Genomic DNA, 18,887 nt, shown 5'->3' with positions numbered 1-18,887 from the left:
AGGAAACAATGTTAAAATTATATGGTTTCCGGAGGAGTGGAAGAAAAGGAAATCGGAGGCCCTTTATTCAAGAATTGCTGTCAAAAATTCCCAACTTCCTTACGGAATTTATGAAAGAGATTGAGAGGGCACATTGTTCATAGGCACCAAAAACCCTCCATGGAAAACAAGCCTGAACTTTCCCAGTCAAAGCACCAAGATAAATAACCAAAGAAAAAATAGAGTCCAAAAAGTGAAGGAGGCAGGAGAATTAACAGGAACAGAGAGAATAAGAAAAAGGCAAGGGTTCCAGACAAAAGAAAATGGTTTTCCAGTAACTCTACCAATAATTTAGGAGAAAAAGGCAAAAGTTTCGATAGGAAAATTCATGACTAAAATTTCCCAAGAAGTCTGTCTGCAGGAGTGGATCTGGTCACCAACGAATCGTAGCTAGAGGAAGTCTTCATAAGCTACATAAGACAGAAAAGTTGATTAAGTCTCTTACATACAATCACACTCTTTTTTAATTAACCTCCAGGCCTGTGGGGCATGAAGTGTAGATTGCTTCTATTTTATTAGCAATCACCAATTTTACCTTGTCAGGACTGCACAGCACACAAGCAGGTATAAGAAATTTATTATAGCCCCATTGTCGAGAAAGGCATTTCAACTGAGAATTTCCTTTTAAGAGAAAAAGCTAAATGTGTCTTTGGGTTAGGGGAACACTTGACAATATAGAACAGGAGGTGGGAAATTATGGCAGGTGGGTCAAATTCAGCTTAATGTCTGTTTCTGTAGAGTTTTGTTGGTACAGAGCCATGTTAATTTGCTTACTATTGTCTAATGGCCGCTTTCTGTGCCCATATGGGCAGAGCTGAGTAGTTTTGATAAAGATTGTACAGTACAGAAGACTTAAAATACTTAGCATCAATTAGAACCCCTTATAGAAAAAGTGTGCCAACCGTTGGCATAGAAGAGAGAGCATTCCAGCCTGCAGGGTGTCTTTTCTACCAATTCTCAAAGAATCAGGTGTGCCAATGTCAAGGTGGTGGCATGCAGGTCTGGTTGCTGGCTAGGAGACTCACTGATGAACACAGATGCAACAAGGTAAGGGAGGGTGGAGGTGCATGTCAGGCCTCCATAGAGAGAGAGAGAGAAAGAGAGGAGCAATTAGTAGAAAAGCATCCACTGCCTTTGTCTGCCTCAGAATGTTTCTTTCGTCTGCTACTGCTGCACACTTGAATGTTTTATTTCTTCGACCCTCAGAGCATTACCAAACAGTTATTATCTGAACTTCTAACAAACAATTATTCCAGATCCTAATTTATATTTCAATCATTTTAACTACTGATCTTATGATCACATCCAGGCTCTGATCACATTAGTGTCTATTAACTATGCAGCAACCAATAAAATCTGCATGAGAGACTTATTCCATATGTACTCCCTTAGCGCAATTTATTAAAATAATGTAGACTCTTAACGTTTAAACTAAATGTAATATATATATTTAATATAAAAATTCTCATTACTGTGATTAATAAAATTTTTAGTGTAAGCTGATATTTAGTTAGAGAAAATGAACAAGTAAAGCCAACTGAACTATTCCAGTTACATTAATTTAATTAAATGTGACTTTTACATTATGTAGGATTATGTACATACCACTGATAATTCTAACATTTTTAAGGAATCAAGAAGTAGAAACCCACTATCAAAGTTACAATTAAATCACCAAAAGGTCTTTCTAGATAAAGTACCAACTTCCTTTGCTGAAGTTTTCTAGATAGGCTCTCAGGATTCATACAAGTCGAAAAGAAATACAGTGATACTACTCGGTTTTCCTCCTGAAAGAAGTCTCATTGTTTAGGTTTTTTCCTTTTGAACTGCACTGGGGAAGTGTGTGTGTGTGTGTGTGTGTGTGTGTGTGTGTGTGTGTGTGTGTGTGTGTGTGTGTGTGTGTGTGTGTGTCTAGGGAAGACAGAGGGGCCCAGGGCGAGAGAGAGAAAAGCAGAGAGAGAGAGAGAAGCAAACACAGAGAAGGACAGAAACAGATCCCGTGCTGGCTCCTAGCACTGTCTCCATTTATACAAGAACATTTCCTAACATGATTTCAGGATGTATGTGCTGGTCAAACTCCACTTTCTTCCTTCGAGCTCTTCCCTCTGGAGACGGGCTGACATAACTGCCCTGACATGTCCTAACTTTTCAACCTCTGGCAAATAACTACTACAGTCCGGTTTCTCCATCAGTAAATGGGCTGGGAGGGGAGTGTGGGGGGGAGTTTGTGAAGAGTAAGTCAAATGGGTGGAAGCAGCCCGGTCTGTAACTGCTACTTCTCAGAGCTGGGTGCTTTGATGCTGCTGCCCCTGAAATGTCATGATTTACCTCTTCTCTTTGAGCATTACCATGTGCACAATGTGCTGAATTGTCATCTAAGTTTCAGAAGTCCTTCCTAGGCTGCCACAACCATAAACCGATCGCGTTGCTCTTTTCTGCTTTCTTAGTCTTCTGCGCTGGTGGTGTATTGCTGACACCTAAGTTGTCCCACGGCCATTCAGGACTAAAAGGTGGAAAAAGAGAGAGAGTTAAGCACTAGTACCGAGGTCCAATGGACTGTGCTTGAGTCCCAGTTTGCTGGCTGCATGGCAATATTCAGTCTCTCTTTAAGTCTTGGGTTCTGTCCCTGCCAAAGAGAGTGACCAATAATACCTATTTACAGGGTTTGTGTGAATACTAAATTGTTTTCACAGAAAAAGTGCTTAGAAGAGTGCCTGGCCCCTGCTGAGAGTTTATTAACGATACTGTCAGTGTCAAAGGACATAGTGACCCCTGGAACAAAAACACTTCTCATCTAGGGGTTGGATCATGCATTGGTGGTAAATTCAGGACTTGGGGAGACCCAGCACCATTTCCACAACTAGCAGAGTGTCAGACACTGTGAGGATTCAATTCCCTAGAAGAGAGGAGGGTCTTTCCATATTATCCTGCTTCTTACAGTAAACCAGAGAATGGGACACTGGGAGACTCCAATTCCATGTTCTTTTCTTTGAAATTAACTTATGGAAAGAGAAAGGATCTCCTAGACCAGCAAGCTATGCCAAGAAAAGTCATAATGCCCCTTCCTGAGGCTCTATCAGTTCATTTTTAAAGGACTGCAGTGAAAATGACTGAAGCTGGCTGCAGGTCTCAGCTTCCACGGCACAGGGTCTCACAGCCACCTCCAGCCCCAATAGCTTCCCAGACCATGGCCAACCTCAAGCGCACCTTCATTGCCATCAAGCTGGATGGCGTGTAGCCCGACCTAGTGGGCGAGATCATCAAGTGCTTCGAGCAGAAGGGATTCTGCCTTGTGGCCATGAAATTCCTTGGGGCCTCCGGGGAGCATCTGAAGCAGTACTACGTTGACCTTAAAGACCGTCCTTTCTTCCTGGGGCTGATGACACACATGAACTCAGAGCCAGTTGTGGTCATGTTCTGGGAGGGGCTGACTATGGTAAAGACAGGCTGAGTGATGCTTGGGGAGACCAATCTAGCAGGCTCTAAGACAGGCACTATTCGGGGGTACTTCTGCATTCAAGTTGGCAGGAATATCATTCACGGCAGTGATTCAGTAAAAAGTGCTGAAAAAGAAACCAGCCTATGGTTTAAGCCTGAAAAATTGGTTGACTACAAGTCTTGTGCTTATGACTGGGTCTATGAATGAGGTGGACAAAGCAGCAGTCCCCTTCAGCACCACTCGATGTGTCCCTGGACACAGCTCTTCATTCCATTGACTTGGAAACAATGGATCTATCATTCTTTTCTAAAGCATATTTACCAATAAAGCTCTTGGAAACTGAGGTGGGGAGAAAAAAAAAAGCAGAAGAAAATGACTGAAACTGTGGGTATAGCCAGAAATACAGTCACTTTCAGAGGGCAAGATCAAAGTGAAAGAAGAAAACCTGCCCCTAAAATCTCCCACTCTCTGAAATGCATCAAGAGCCCTGATCTTTGACAACCTGGTTTCAGACCCCAAAGCCAGGTGCTTCTGTCTCCCCTGCCAAGAAGGGACAGGGATGAGTGGCAAGCAAAATGCTGACTTTGGGCCTAAGATCAGCACTAATTACTGTAATTCTTAAACCAGAGGAGAACCAGAACCCGGCCTGAGTTATCACCCAATCTCCTTAATAAATGTGGACAAGGAAATCTCAGGAAAGGTGCTGGCTAATAGGGTGGAACAGATATTCCCACACCAAATCCATCCCAATCAGGTGGATTTATCTGGAAAGGACACTCAGGCAATAATGGGAAGCAATTATTACACTCAGTGCAGTGAACTTCTGGAGACAGGGAAGAGCCATGGCTGGCATTTCACATCCTTCTCTGAAGGGTCTTTGATCACCTAGCCGCTCCGTCCCTGTGTCCCGCCCCTCCATTCAGCAATAATTTGGACTGAAGGTAGCATTGTTCAGGTGGAGCTATTAGGACTAAGGAGTCCTCCCTTCTTCTTTCTGTAACAAACTAGTTAATAGGACTTGTGTCATCACCTTTGTCAATTTCCCTTGCTCCACGACCCTTATTTTATTTCAAAGTTACATTCTCTAGAAAAGGCTTACTTCCTCTGTCAGTAAACCTGCTGATTCTAGGAATCTGTCCTCTTTTAGCAACCTGATTAGAAGGTGCTACTTAGGGGTCAATAGCATGGGCTCTGGAATCAGACTCCTTGATTTGAATTCTGGACCCAACACATGCAAGTATCAGCTGGGCAATATGACTTAAACTTCTTGCCTTCAGGGTCCCCACCTGTGAAACGGGAATAATGTAGTACAAGCTTCATTGGAAGATTTACGAATAAAATGAGTTCATACAAGTTAAGGGCAAGTTAGTTAAATCAGTGCCGTGCGCATAGTAAGTGCTCAATAAATTTTAGCAATTATTTTCATCATCATCACCATCATCTTTATCATCTTCCTTTACCCTGTGCATCTGAGACCTCCTAAGTCCAATTTCACAAGAAATTGCGAATTCATTTTAAGAAATCACTCTCTTCTCTCTTTTATTTCCTGAATTCTGTATTTCTGAATAAATCTTAGGTAAAACTTGGCTATATGTGATTTTTTTTTTAACTTATTTTCACTTGTTCAACCTTGCACTTGAAAACCCGTTCAATTTCTCTTTCCCCTTCTTCTGGGGTATTCTTGGGTTATCTCCTGACAAACCTCTATTGCAAAGCTTTAATTTGTATTTATTTTATATCCAATTATTACATTTTTTTTCTCTTCATGTTGCTCTAGCTATTTTTTTTATATATAATCATGTTTGTGTCTCTATTATTTAACTTCCAGTTAATGTGTTAATTCCTCTGCATTTATCCTTCTTTCTGTCAATATTTCCTTTAAGTAAATTCTCTTTTCCAGGTCTGGAATCTGTGCTTCAGATTTCTTTAAGTTGCCCCTACTTCTAAATATAGTGCCTTCTTTTGGTGTGTGTGTGTGTGTGTGTGTGTGTGTGTGTGTGTGTGTGTGTGTGTGTGTGTATACACACACATATGTATATATATTTTATTGATTTTCTGACAGGAAAGAACTGTTGTAACCCTTTTATTGTTATGTTTTATATACTTCCACCTTTATCTTTTTTTCCTAAAGAAAAGTGAAATCACATTTTCTTTTACCTTTCAAAAATTCAGTGACTTTTAAAAATGTGCTGCAATTTAAAATACTGCATGTGCTGAAAATAATAACTACAATAGCACCTTGCAGAATAGCAAGGTGCTTAATAGGTTTCACACAGTTTTTCAATGAACTGTACCAAGTCTACAATAAATTCAGGGGGTTCTTCACAGAAGTAGATAACAGTTAAGTAAGGTCTGTAAGCATCAAGTGAAAATGAGAAATGCATTTAGGACAGAGGCTAAATAACCAATGGCACAGAGACAAGAAAGTTCAAGAGACCCTTAGCAAGTCATAAGTCATGAGTAGAGCCAGGTGTGTAGAGGTTATAGAGACAAAGATTCTTTTAGGTAAGTCTGTTTTGTTTTTGTTTTGTTTCCTTGTGTATATTTAAGCTATACAACATGATGTTTTGATACTTACCTATGGTGGTTGTATATACTTACAGTGGTTACAACGGCCAAATTAACATATCCATTATCTCACATCTTTTAAGTGAGTCTAAAATGTTGGATGAGGAGATTGTGAAAAGCCTTGAGAGCTATGCCAAGGAATTTTGACTTCATCCCAGTACCTGGATCAGCAGAGAGTCATAATCAGAGCAGTGTTCTGGAGAGATTAATCTGAATTAATATGGGGAAAAAACTGCAGGAAGAGAGACAATCCATTAAAAAGCTTCTGAAATAGATTAGACAAGGAGTACAAATCCACTATCAAATGGAAAGAAAACAAACATCTCTTAGGTGTAAAATTAAAAGGACTTGGCAATTGATTGGATGTGGACCTCTGAGTAGAAAAGGGTGAAGACAATTCTGAGTGATCACGGTGTGGATGATGGGATGCTGGGCATGGGGCTTTGCAGACATCCTTTCTCCTTTGCTAGCTGGCCCCTGTATTCTCCCAGTGGGGGTGATAGGAAGAGATGGAAAATGCGGAGCAGCAGAAGGGACATGTTTCCTCCTGTTTGTTCACTGTTTTGGACAGCATCACCCCAGCACAGTCCTTCACTCTGGACGTAGCCATTATTACCAATTTCCAACTGTTTTCCACACTCCTAACACCAGTCTCATATTGCACCCCCTTCAAGATATTAGAGTGGCTTTTTCCAGAAGTCCAAGTCCCAATTATGTAAGGACCCTTCAAGTCTCTAGCTTCTAATCATCACATCCTCTTCCTCTGGAGCACCAGCTAAAGGGTAGCTGCTTCCTACGGTTTTTGTCTCTTTGCTATCTCAGTATTCCTCATTGCCATTTTCAATGCCTCAATAGCTATTTAACCAATTCTTGTATTAAATTATCTCTGTTAATCAAATAAATGTGGCTTCTTTTCTCCCAACTGGATCCTAAAAGCAAGAATAGGGAGGAAAGGGATGAGTTTAACCATAGATACGTGTATTGATTCTGGCGAGCCACTGAGATTTTTACAGGCATGTCTAGGAAGAAGTTAAAAACTCAGGACTGGAATTTTATAGGGACACAAATTAGGGAGTCATAGAACAGAAAAGTAGGTGAAGCTAATGCTCAGGTAGTTAAAGGAAGAATCTAGAGCCAGTCATAGAGAGTGGGTCATAATGGAAAGAGATTAAATAGTGAGATAGAGAGCAGCAATGACAAATATTGAAGATTGCGAAAGAGCCAACCGTGGGGTTTGGCAATTGGGATAAGGACTGGTGGTCATTGTAAATAAAATTTTAATTAGGTAATTGGCAAGAAATTAGGATTATTAGGGGTGAGTGTGGAAAACATTACTGCATTTATGCATTTAGTATAAAAGTCCAAGACTAAATATCTTAATCTTTTAAGATAGTCAAGTGGTAAACAGATAAAGGGACACAAAAATCAACTACATTGTATACTGATAAATTAAAACAAAAAAGAAATAAATAATTTTAAAAAGAAATTAAGATTTTTTATTTTAGGTGTAGTTAAAAAGTATGCAATTTCTATATTTTAGATATTAGCATCTTTCAATAAAAATATAAACCGATGTATGTCTTAATTGATAAGAGTTGTAATGCACAAAGCCACAGTATTGTCTTATTTACCCTGAAAACTGTAGAAAGTGAGTATTTTGCATTGAGTCTAGTATCTGGTATAGATTAAAAAAATTAAGGGAAAATTTGCTTAACTATTTCTTATAAGCATAGAGTCACAGAAATATATTTGGATCTTTATTCTTTAAAGTAATATTTGCTGAAAGATTTTGATCCTAAAGATAACTTCTTCCTTATATATGTAAATTTAGATATTCTAGCAAGTCATTGTGATAATTTCTTATATTTAAAGAAAAAAGATAGCTCAAGAAATAAAGTGGTAAACAGATAAAGAATAATTTAGAAAGAATAAATTTGAAACTTTCATGGCAAAATTTTCTGTGTGTTTAGCTTGAATCCTTAGCACCTAGGATATAAGAACTATTCAATGAATGTTAAGAAAGGTTGTATGTTTTATTTTTTAGCGTTGGATGAAACCTTCACCTTTTTCTAATCTGAAAGGTATCAAGTGGAGAATAGAGGTATGGAGGGACAGGGAATTAGTTTTCACCATTTAAAAATTAGGATATTTCGCATACAAATCCAGACTTCTAAATTTTTCTTTAAAATGGGAAGTCTCGACAGTGCTGGTTCTACGTTCCCCAGTCACAACTTATTCTGGAGTTCACTAGCCTGTTCACATTGCCGCAGTCCCAAAGCTGATGCCAGGATCAGAGGTCATAACCTTTAAGTTTACCCTGCTCTTTCTCTTACTCCCAGTCAGTTCTATTGATTCGCTTTACCCCCATAGTTCTCTGAATTTGTGTTCAGATATCATTTCAGATCTTCTTAGAAATTCTTACAACATGGGATGGTAACTTAAGCATACAACCAGGTTTTAGATACATGACTCTTTGTAAACACAGAAAACTTCTCTTTTCTTTCTTTTTTTTTTTTTTTTTTGACCAACTAAGAGCCAGGCTAAGAAATCAGGTGCATTGAATTCCATTTCAAGGTCTGAACTCTTTTCTCCAGTCTCCTTTGCACTCAAAGTACTCATTTGTTGACTAGGATGGGAAATCTGTCTATGCTCATGATTTGCAGTCAGCACACCTCATTTTGCCCTTACTCTGACCATATCCTTATTGAAGCAGTCAAGACATAAAACCTCCCAAGTTGATCAGACCCTTCCCCCCACACACACCACGAAGCAGGACAGGTGTTTCACTGTCTCACTCAGACTTCTGTCTTCAGTCCTTCATGGTGTCAGGACTAGCTGGCTTCTACAAGATGCCACATACTACTTTTGAGTTATTTTGCAAGAGAAGAGTTAGATCAATCAGAAGAAGAAGGATGTACTTTAACAAGTAAAACAAGCAAGAGAAAAAAAAGAAATTTGTCTCAGTAATAATTAGGCTATTCTTAAAAATCGAATCTATTCGCCAAATGCACCATAATTTTCTGAGGTTGACGGACTTTGTTGTCTATGCCTAGTTATTCTATCTGCCAAGCTACAGGTCATAAGGAGCTTTAGCCAATAACAAAACATACCAAGACCTAAAAGATAATATCTAAGACCTCTCTGAGGAACACTATCTTCATGGAATCACTAGAAACAACCCAGTCTTACTCTTTACCAAACTTAAGAAAAAATATGCAAATAACTCAATCTCAGTAATCTAGCTCTCAGGTACTTCCTCTTACCAAAATCCAGAGGGACCCAAATACCATAAAATGAATAGGACCTTCTTCCCAATAGATAACACATAGTTTCGCTTCATTAATGAAAGAGCTCTGGGTTGTCTGAAACAATAGAGAAATTAACTTGATTTGAGTGGATGTTTCAGCCTGAATTTTGAAAAGCTGTGTCTCTTAATTCTGCCCTGAGTTTAAAATATGGCACACCTGGACAATCTGGTTCTCTCTAGGGAATGTACTAAGTTTGGATTTTCTTTATGCATCTGAAGTCCACCATATGGAACAACTGTGTCATTAAAATAAGCATTAAAAAGATTTGTTCACTCAGCTAGATTTAGACAGATAATAGTCCTTGGCACTTATATAGTGCCTTTCCCCTGTCCATCTCAAAGTAAGCAATTTGTAAACACATATTGTTATAAACCCTTTATAAGCCAGAGACATATTAGCTTTTCCTTCTGTAGAAAACATCTCCTGCATGCCATACAGTAAGTTCGAATTGAGATAAGAGGTGGTGCAAAACCAAAAATGAAAATAAAACAAAACAAAACAAAAACAAAAGCAGTCCAAGAATGTTTAATTCATATCTTGGGCAGGGAACAAGAGAGGCACTGCATATATGGGAAATGTTTGTTTTCTCTTATCTAGCCTTTGATACACAAAAACAGAATTTTAATAATTATTATCATACTGTTACTTAAATTAACCATGAATGAAACTGGTCAACCTCATAACCACTTCCACTTTAGTAATTCAGTGTTCTGACAATAACAACTAACAGGATTCCTATGCAAATTCAGTTAGGTTTTCTGTAATTGTCACCCCGCTTGCATATCTAGCTGTTTAGGTCTATTTCTCAATGGGTCAGAACTCAAAGGTATGAAAGAATGATTCATTGTGCCTTCTAAATCACTAACATTCTTCGTAACTTAATGTACGTAACATATGTATGTAACTTATTCATACGTGTTCTTTCTCTCCAATCCCAGTCTTTCTGATCACACAATGTTTACCTTGCTTTACTTACCACGTTCACTCTGGGACTTCTTTACTCATGTAGCACAAAAGATTTCCAGGGAATAAATATTACATACCCAAGTGAAAAAAACTGAGCTTTGGATTGTTTTAATTTATCCAACAACATGTAAATATAGATTACAATACAAAAATATAGATTAAAATATATCCTACATATATGTACATCATTTAAAAGTTTGTCAGATGGGGTAAGACAAAGCTCACAGCATAAAGTTCAGCTACTGGGAGGTGTGAAATGGGCCAGTAATGTGAGTAGAAGCTTGTATTCAAGCAAACATTCCATAAGACATGAATAGAAAAAATAAAGCAGTGAATTATAGACTATGTCAGGCAATAGGAAAATATTCTTGTTGATATAGTCTAGATAATATATGCTTAATATAAGAATAACTTGTATTAACAATTCCCAGATGATCAAATTTCAAAGTATCAGTTTTTAAAGAGATTTCTTATCACTGACATAGCTTCTATAATGTACAGTAAAGAGACTGAAAATGCAAATGATTACAAACTAGACAGTTAACAGTTATGAGTGAAGTATGAGGGTGTATGATCACAGGGAGGGGTGTATAATGACCATAGTTTGTTGGGCTATATATACTAACAGAAATTCTTTCTATAAGCACAAACATAGATGCTTACATACTTATAGATAGGTTTATGTGTAAATGTGTGGTAATTAAATGCATACACACACACGTACATACATGTATCTCCCATGGTCTATTTAATAAATATGGTGGGACCCTGTTAAACTTGAAAACACACATGCACGCTTTGAAAGGGGTAGTTGCTCCTCAGCTCCAGGTAATTGCTTTCATGCAAGAATATAGGCCCAATGTGGGCAGATATTCTGACTTCTCAACAGGAACAACAAATTTGAATTTTTTTTATGTGAAATCTTAAATTTTAAGTGTTGTCTCCATTTTTTTAAACCTTGGACATGTCAAATAACAGCACTTCCACTAGTCAACCTTTCTCATTGGCTAAAAGCTTGCCTTCTCTACTGTTCAAAAAAGCTTATTTTTCTGGTCTGAGGAGAAAATGGGGAAAGTATGAATTGTTTAAGATTTAGTTTCTGGCATCCACAGAAATAAAGATTTGTAATATAAATTTGCTACTTAGAAACAGTTTGTGAATGAGATTTATCCTTAATACAAAAATAAAGAGCCCTGACAACTCAGTAATAATGGCCATAAAAACTTGTGTATAAAAATATGAGTAAGTTATATGATCAAGCAAATATTAGAGGAAAAATACATGACTATTAAACATGGAAAAGGATGCTGAACCCCAGTGTCATGCAATTCAAACTGAAAATATTTTACAGATTAGAAATATAATTTCAGTACAAAAACAAACATGAATCAAGTGTGATATAGAATTAAAATCCCACACACATATTTAAGCTAGAACAGACTTCTACAAAATTTCACTTTGGGGGATGTTCCCAGACTCTGCTCTGCCACTGGAGGTAAATGTGATATTAAACTTGAGGAAGTAAAATTTATGTAAGAATTGTGAAAACCTAATTATATTCCTACATGTGACATCAATGACATTGCCTAGGTAAAAATACAACCTATCTGATCTTTATATTTCTTTTCAGCTAACACAAAAGAAAAGAAATCCCATGACTGGTGTCATTTTGGAAAATCAGTTATTTATTTGGTGTTTGAGTTTTTGGTTTTTGTTTTATTTTGTTTCTTGTTTTGGTCTCAGTTACTTTCGCACCCCTCCTGGGAGCATGGAAGGCATTTGACTATTTCTTGCACAAAATTGAAAGTGGAAGAACTCTGAGAGGTTGCTTTAGGCTATTTGATCAGAAACCTCATAGTGTATCACATTTGCTTCTGTGCTTTGTGGGTGCACTTGGGGAGTTTCATACAGGTTTTCCCTGATCTTGCATACTGCAAACATATATGGTGTTCCTTTCACATATCTTCCCCCATGCATATACCCATCGGCATTAGCAATTGGTGGGTACAAATGGGAACTTCCATAAGTTGAGAGATTGGGATGCATAGGAACAACTGGCAAAGGCACATGAAAAGAAACAGCCAACTGAGCAGAGGCCAAATTAAATAATGTGAAATCGCAAAATTTAAGAAAAGATACAGCTGTTCTTTGCTGCTGAGAGATCAAACAGGATGATTTCTAAAAAGGTGGCCATTGGATTTAGCTACATGGAGGTCATTGTTGACCTTAAAACTAGCAGCTTCAGTGAAATAGTGGGAGCAATAAATAGGGTGGAGTTGATCGAAGGTAAATGGGAAGAACTAGGTAAAGACAATAGACTAAGCACACATGTCTGATTTAGCTCTCACTTGAAACTTCACTGAGTAATTGAAAAGATATTGCTAAAAAAGAAAGTGTGGAGAATCAGCCAATAGCATGTAAAATTAAACATGTATTCTTCTAGCAATTTCACTCCTGAGATTCTATATCACAGTTAAATCTGTACATATAAGAAAATAATATGTCTCCAGAATTGTCCATTGTGATATTATTTATTACAGAATAGGATTAGAGACAACCTAAGTGTACAGCATAGACAACTATTGTATGAACTGGTAATTTCCACAAAGAATATCATGCAGCTGTGAAAAAAAGTAAAGGTCTTTATGTGACTATTAGGAAAGATTTTTCAGGGAAAAAAGCAAGGTGCAAAAATTTTAGTGTTAGAAAGGAGGAGAGAGAATTAGCATATTCATGTATATTTGCTGGGTTTCAGATTTAAAAAAGAAAAAAATTATCAGAAGAAAAATTTAGGAGAGAGAGAATGCAAAGGATGAGGAATAAGTGAAAGTGAGATTCTCAATTTAAACACTTTGATTTTTCAAATGTAGTAATAATATTACCTGTTTTTGAACCATGAAATTATATTATGTCTTTATAAAGTAATTTAAAAGGTATAAACAGCTTCTGGAGGCACAGAGACCTGGAAAGAGCATCACTTCTATCATTATGACAAAAAAAGCCAAACTGCAAGTTCACAAATTTTCTTAAAGCCATCATAGAGCTGTGGTCACAAAACTAAGTAGCCTGAAAACTAAGGAGAAACAGATAGCTGGAGGGAGTGATAAGATGTGAGGAACTGTCTACCTGAGGCAGACACAACCACACATGAATAAGAAGCAATCAGCTATACTTGTTAAGAAATCTGTGGAGAATGTGTGTAGGCTGGCAGGAATGTGTGGAGCTACTTAGGATCTAGAAGAAGCAAAAGTGTGTCCATTTCCAGGCATAAAAACTGTTTACTTCAGTCTCTAGTATTCTACATATAATGTCCAGCTTTCAACAAAAAAATAGTGAAGTTTATGGAAAAAGCAATAAAAGAAAAACAACCAAAGGTCAAGAGATAATGCAATCACTAGAATGGTACTCAGATACAGAACAGATGCTGGAAATGTCAGAAAGAGAATTTAAAATAACCATGATTACTCTACTTAAAGTTTCCAATGGAAAAGTGAGCAACATGAAAGATCAGATGGGTAACTTTAACAGAGAAGTAAACTATAAAAAATAATCAAATGGAAATGCTATAAATAAAAACACAGTAACAAAGATGAAAACTTCCTTCAATAGAGTCTTCAAGTAAAATTGACACAGCTGAAGAAAGAATCAGTGACCTTGAAGATTGGTCAATAGAAGTTATCCAAACTGAAACACAAAGAGAAAAAAATGAGTTAAAATAAAATAATAAAATATTCAAGATCCATGGGACAATATTCAACAGCCTAATATGTGTGTAATTGGAATCCTAAAGTGATAAAGACTGTATGCTTTCCACATGAGATTGGGGAAAAGACAAGAATGTTCTCTCTCAACACTACTGTTCAACATCACACTGGAATTTCTAGCTTATGTAATAAGGCAAGAAAAAGAAATAAAATCCATATGGATTGGAAAGGAAGAAATAAAATATCTATTCACAGACAACATGCTTCAATATGTGGAAAATGCAAAGAATCTATTAATAATCTCCTATAAATAATAAATAAGTTTAACAAATTTATAAGATACTAGGTCAATCTACAAAAATAAATTATATCTATATTCTAGCAATGACCAATTAAAATTTAAATTTTCAAAAATAGTATATATTACAGTGGGACCAAAAATCAAATTCTGAATATAAATCTAACAACATATATTCAGAATATGTATGCTACCACTAGTGTCTGGTGAATTCCTTTGCTTCACATTGAACCAAGTGCCCTTGTAGATAAAAACAAGTGCACACTGACAAAAACAAATCAAAGAAGACCTGAAAAAATAGAGAGATATATTATGTTAATGAATTAGAAGACTCGATGGTATTAAGGCATCAATTCTTCCAAAATTGCTGTATAGGTTCAATTTTTTTTTTAGTTTTTTCTTACAAGTTTCTCAGGCAATGCCACAGCGTGGTCCAATTTGCCTCTTTGTAATAATAAAAATCTGGAAAAGCATCTAAGTACATCCCATACTCTTTAGTTTACTGCTGTTTTGTGTGGCCACAGTTTCTCAAGTGGTTATTCACTAAGGTTTATCAGCCGCTTCAAGTTTATTAGTAGGATCATAAAGCAAGAATTTTCTACCTGCCACAACCTCAGTGGTTTTCAATGGGCCTGAACTTCTCTCACAATTTTGCTTATTGAGAAATTGTCTTCAGCAATTGTGGGCAAGTTTATGTTCCAAATATGTTTACATTATTTAACTTTGAAAGTCAACTGAAGACTAACATATAAATGTCAAGTTCTAGAACTATGAGTATCTTCGTATTACCAAGGAACTCGCTTTGAAGGAAAACAGAGCTAAGAATAAGAGCCTGTTTGTAAACTGAACATTTGAGTATAATTACAGCACAAAATTGAACAAATTTGTGGGAAACAGCTTGTGTGTGCATAATCTAATTAAAAAACACTAGATCTCAGGGGACGAACATCAAAATTCTAAACATGCAAACCTCCTGAGAACCACCAAGAAATCACATCTTCTAACTAGTTGTCTCAGGAGGAAGAGTACCAGCCACAGGACTTATGTCATTAGTTCTGTCTCCTCCCCCAGAGTCACCCTCACTTCTCTTTGATGGCTCTGCAGCACTAATAGTAATGAGTGAATAATACTAAAGTTCTAAATTATGCAGATACTTCTAGTACATAAAAATGCTCTACTTTCTGTGTTTTCATGAGAAATTCAAAATTGGCATTAGAAAAATGGAATTCTGCTAATCTTGTTGTATACACAAAACTACTTTTCTTCACCCAAATTTTTCTCTCAAATCCTCATATGCACCCAGGTACATCTCCACGTTTACCCTGTAGCATTACATGACAACCAGTATTCCCCACTCAGCATATCACCTAACCTCCAGGTGCACTTGGGCCAATAAGAATTAGTGGCAACTGCCTGGTGTCATGTTCAACTATGTTGTCAAGCTGGCCTAGTGAGTCATGACTAAATATTTTAAATCAGAAAACAAATTTCTATGCAATATCACATATCGATATTTGGCTTTCAAAGTGAGACAGGAATAAGAGTAACCCGAAAAAGACTCATGCACTGGTTGAAGCAATCATTATTTCAAATATATTTTTAATGAAATCTATAGGGAAGGGAGATTTTTGACACATATAATCAAAAATCAAAAAGATTTCCATATATATATATATATATATATATATATATATATATATATATATATATATATATATATATGTTATGCATGTATTTCAGCTAACTGATGAGTGACTTCATATTGGATTTCATTGCCCTGAAACCAGGACACACTACTATAAAGGGTCAGAAAAGCAACACCAACAAGGTGCTGGCTTAGAGGTAAAATGATAGATAATATGTGAGTAAATAGATGGGAAGTAACTAAAAATTATAAAAGGAAGGTATTTTTCTATACTGATGATAATGTTTTTCTGCACTCTTGATTATTGAAAGCTTCAATTCTACTATTTGTCTTTATTTGTTTTTGGTTTCCATCTTGCTATTTTCTCTTACAAACAACAACAACAAAAATCACCTTCTCTTATGCCATCCCATTGTAAAATCACCTCCATTTTTTAATCACAAAAATATATTTCTTTTTGTTCCCTTGTCTTACATGTTCCCTCTCAACTCTTCGCTGCTTTACTCAAAGCTGACCTGGGCTTAATGACAGATTTCTCTCCAAGCTTTGCATCTGCCCCAATCATATTTGACCTACTCCTCTCTCCAGCTGAAGTTGTGACTACTGAAGACAAAAGCAGGCCAGTGGAGGTAGGGACATGGAACTGGTTTTCCCATATCACATCTAAACAACTAAAGGCAATTATTTTGTTGCTTCCTTTGTCTTCTTGCTTCTACCCTGCTCCAAGTTTTGGAAGACCCCACTTAGCTATGCCTGGAACACCACAGGAACTACTTACAAATGCACATCCAACTTATGCCTCTGCCATTGCTCCGAACTAATCATGCTGCAACCTGATCATATACCCCTTCCCCTCATCTGGCATTCCTCAATAGTGATCTAAGCCTTTTTCTTTCAAAGTGTCTTCCCATGAGACAGAGATCAGACAATTCCTGTTAGGTATAAACTGGCTGCTGTGTCTTTCCTCTTACTCATAAACTCTGACGACTGTGTCTTCTTCCTTCAAATTCATGGCAAGCTCTACTCAACCTCCACCTGCAGAAAGTCAAGACTGTCAGAAGTTCTACCTGACAGACCTTGCTCCCACCTATTATTAGCATATTCAAAATGAAATCAAATAAAAATAGCAATAAGTTTCCAATCTCAAACAAGTTGAAAAAGACACATTTCTCCCTATTCCTTTTACTAAGTACAGCTAAAACTTTACTAACTTACAGATAAAACCCTTGGATTTTATATATAAAACAAAAACAAGAAGATTCTGAAAAGTGGGAGAGAAAAGAAAACTGTTCAGGGAATTTGGGACTTAAAAACAGACAGGAAAGTGTGTTTCTTGCATTTTCTTTTTCCTTCCTCTATATTCCAGACTGGGTACTTGAGAAGCTTAAAATATGATACAGCAATTTTGGAAAAACTTCTTGCAGTTTCTTGTAAAACTATGCATATGCCTACCTTATGACACATCAATTCCACTCCTAGATACGTATGCAGTAGAAACTATATCTTATGTTCACAAAGGACTTATAATGTTCAGGGCAGTTTTATTTGTGACAGACAAATATTTGAAACTGCCCATGTGTCCATCAATAGAAGAATGAGTAAACAAACTAGCATGCAATGGGATACTTACTCAATAAATACGTATAAACTCTCAATACATGCAACAATATGGATAAATTTTTAAAATATACTGAATGAAAAAACCTAGACACAAGTGTAGAACACACTGTATTCTTCCGTTTATATGAAATTCTAGAACGTGCAAAAAAAACTCTATAGTGAAAACAATCAGAATTGTTATTGTTTCTGGGGAGTGGTATAGAGATTGACTGGAAAAGGGCATGATGAAATTTTCCAGTGTGATGGAAATATTCTATAACTTGTTGGAGGATTATATTACACAGGTGTATGCATTTCTTAAATGTCAGCAATTTTAACCTTAATTATTCATTTCATTGTATGTAAATTTTACATCAGGAGTAAAGAAATATAAAGAAATATTGAACTCTAGTTAATGGAATTTATGCTGAAATATTTAGGGGGAAGTGTAGCAATGTCTGTAATGTACTTTGAAATGCAACAAAAATATGATAAACAAATGGATTGATAAGTAGACAATAAGCAAGCATTGTAAAATCATAATGGGAGGTTCTAGGTGGTGAGAATATTCATTATAAACTTCTTTCAAGTTTGTTTTATATTTGAATTTTTTCATATTAAAATATTGGAAGGGTGGAAATGGCCATACATATCTGATTCTCTTTCAAGACTCTTTATTTTGGAATATTTTTTATTCCACTATTTATTTATGCTTTAGCCAATACCATGCTTTCTTAGTTATCTCACCTTTATATTAAGTTCTTCTCCTTCAAGATTATCTTGACTATTTTTGGCTTTCATTTTTACTATAAATTTTAGAATCAGCTTGTCAATTTTTGCAACATTTTATCTGAGATTTTGATTGTGATTAAATTAAATATATGAACCAATTTGGGGGGAATTAACATCTTTATAATATTGGATCTTTGATTTGTGAGTATAATCTGTTCCTCTATTTATTTAGGTCTCTTTTTTTCTTTCAATCCTATTCTGAAGATTTCAGTGTAGAAGTCTTAAATCTCTTTTTGGTTTATTTTTCTCTTAAGTATTTGGCAGTTTTTTATACTATTAAAATGGTATTTTATTTTATTTTTTGATTGATAATAGTGCTTAAAAATACAATGAAAGAAACCAGAGATTCTTGGAGAAATGCCTAATTTTATGACTGGGGCAAGAAATATATAAGATGAGCCTAGAGCATCTTAGAGTGCCAGAAAGTAAGGAAGTTCCCAAAAATTTAAAAATAAAATAAAATAAATGGGGGGGAGAGGGAGAGGGAAAGAGGAACTGGTAAAGGGACATAAAAACCAACTACACTGTA

At 36.3% G+C, this 18,887-nt stretch overlaps 1 pseudogene; it reads left to right on the top strand.

Moving 5' to 3' along the window:
* The first annotated feature begins 3,226 nt into the window (after positions 1 to 3,226).
* On the top strand, positions 3,227 to 3,745 carry LOC134363308 (nucleoside diphosphate kinase B-like; annotated as a pseudogene).
* Positions 3,746 to 18,887: the final 15,142 nt, after the last annotated feature.

The sequence above is a fragment of the Cynocephalus volans genome, chromosome 14, assembly GCF_027409185.1.
Source record: "Cynocephalus volans isolate mCynVol1 chromosome 14, mCynVol1.pri, whole genome shotgun sequence".
In the NCBI taxonomy this organism is placed as follows: Eukaryota; Metazoa; Chordata; class Mammalia; order Dermoptera; family Cynocephalidae; genus Cynocephalus; species Cynocephalus volans.
This window is presented reverse-complemented; position numbering and strand designations above follow the sequence as displayed.